General features: G+C 46.2%; 1 pseudogene; it reads left to right on the top strand.

The window, feature by feature from the left end:
* LOC120907304 overlaps positions 1–2500 on the top strand; it is a 9125-nt pseudogene that overhangs the window by 3833 nt on the left and 2792 nt on the right.

Here is a 2500-nt window from a genome sequence, read left to right as displayed (position 1 = left end):
AACTTAAGCAGGGTAGTTCTGCTAGTGCAATTGCCCCAAAGGTTAAGGAAGCGGTGAAGGGCAAGGCGTCAGTGAGAACGCTAGCTCCTTCTAAAATGATTGAGATCATGCATCTCGATGAAATCACCACCCCAGAGGAGGTTGCGGAGTCTGTCAAAGCACAGCTCAACATCGAGATAGAAATAGATCGTATCAAAATGAAGAAAGGCCGCGCGGCCGGTACGCAGTGGGCACGGATCAACGTATCGCTGCCAGACTTTCAAAGCTTCCTGAATTTGGGAAAGCTGAAAGTTGGTTGGTCGATATGCCATATCCGCGAGGTTATGGAAGAGCAGAAATGCTATAAGTGTTGGAAGGTAGGCCATACGAGCTACCATTGTAGGAACCAGACAGAAGTAATCTGTGCTGGAAATGCGGTTTGAGGGACACGAAGCAAGCTTGTACCAACTCTGTCAAGTGTTTAGATTGCGGTACGAGGTCACAGAACCTTCACGCAACGGGCAGTTATATGTGTCCCCGAAGGCGAACGATTAGACCATAATGGTTAGGTTGCTACAACATAACCAGAATCATAGTTATGCTGCATTTCAGTTAATGTGGCAAACGATTAGGGAAGAATCTGCGGATATAGTGTTGATTGCAGATCCGTATCTGGCAACAACCAACGTCAAAGTGTTACGCAATGACGATAACACAGCAGCGGTAGTGGTTAACGCGGACTTACCAGTTAAGGTAGTCAGTAAGGCTTTGAAGGGTTTAATGATAGTTGACATAGGTGATATGCGAGTGGTTAGCGTTTACGCGCCACCTAGATTTAGTATGGAAGAGTTCCAGAACATGTTGGATAACACGGTAATGGCCGTAACCGGTATCCACAAATTCGTTATCGGGGGACTTCAACGCTTGGTCAGTAAGTTGGAACAACCAACTTGGCGAGCGTGGAGAAACCCAGAAACGAAGAGGTGAGTTGGTTTTATCAACCTTTGCGCAGATTGACGCAATTTTATTGAACGACGGCAGCACCCCAACTTATGTTGGACCAGGGCGCACGTCAGTAGTTGATCTTACTTTGCGAGCCGAACCGTAGCAAGATCATTTAAGTGGGAGGTGTTATCTAGCTATATGAACTCTGATCATCGTGCAATACGAATAGATCTTGAGACGCAAAGCGTGCGTAATCTGTCCCGACCCATAACGGATGGAGCATCAAGTATTTTAGCAAAGATATATTTGAAGTTATGATGCAAGCCGCTTTTGAGACCGAGGTCACAACAAGCGAAGACTTAATGCGTATACTTGTCACGGCGTGCAATGCGACGATGACTAAACGTAAGAGGTACACTCTAACAAGAGTGCATTTTGGTGGACGTTAGAGATTGAGGCACTTCGCAAAGAGTGCAAACACCGCGATCGATTAGCGCAAAGAGCTTTTAATACTGATCTCTATTCTACTTTTAGGACGAGTTCAAGGTGGCACGGAATGCCCTCAAGCGATTGATCAAGCATACCCGACAGAGGAAGTGGAAAGAGTTCCTGGGAACAGCGAACAACGCATCATTTGGTATAGTATATCATACGTTCAAGAAAGTGGCCGAGGGTCGATTGGACCCCGAACCATGACATTGGACGAGTTTAGGGAAGTGGTGAGCGAGCTTTTCCTACTCACCCAAACACGGTGTGGCCTGATTATCGTATCGATCAGCCACGAGTTTGAAAGGTAACTAATGATGAGATTCTTGCGGTTGCCAGGAGACTACCTAACAAGAAGGCGCCGACCAGATGGTATCCCGAATGAGGCGCTGAAAGTTGGTATGTTGACTGCAACCGATGCATTTTGCAGGGTTTACCAAGGCTGTTTAGAGAACGCGAAGTTCCCCGATGAGTGGAAAAGGCAGAGGTTGGTGTTAATACCGAAGCCGAACAAACCACCAGGGGAACTGGTTCAGTTCGCCCCATTTGTCTACTAGACGGGCAGGTAAAGGTTTAGAACGCATCATAGTGCAACGGCTAAATGCACACATCGAGGAGGTCAACGGACTGTCTGACGACCAATTTGGTTTCAGAAGTCGTCGATCAACAGTTGATGCGATTCAACGGGTAGTGGACATTGTTTCGGTAGCTAGAAGTAGAAACAGATACAGTGGACGGTATTGTGCGGTTGTTACATTAGATGTTACTAATGCTTTTAACAGTGCTTCATGGTTGGCGATTGCAAATGCTTTACAGAGAATTAACACTCCTAAATATCTTTATGATATCATTGGTGATTATTTTAGGAATCGTGTGCTGATGTATGATACCACAGATGGACCGGCAGAGATTGCAGTCACATCGGGTGTACCTCAAGGCTCGGTACTTGGCCCAACGTTATGGAACCTCATGTACGACGGAGTCCTACGAGTTGCAATGGTGGAAGGTGCACGGATTATCGGCTATGCAGACGATATAGTACTGTTGGTGGAAGGTAATTGTGTTGATGATATTGAAATTCTCGTTTCCA

The sequence above is a fragment of the Anopheles arabiensis genome (genome assembly GCF_016920715.1).
Source record: "Anopheles arabiensis isolate DONGOLA chromosome X unlocalized genomic scaffold, AaraD3 X_pericentromeric_contig0003, whole genome shotgun sequence".
Lineage (NCBI taxonomy): Eukaryota > Metazoa > Arthropoda > Insecta > Diptera > Culicidae > Anopheles > Anopheles arabiensis.
Note: the sequence above shows the minus strand (reverse complement) of the source record. Positions and strands in the feature narration are given on the sequence as shown.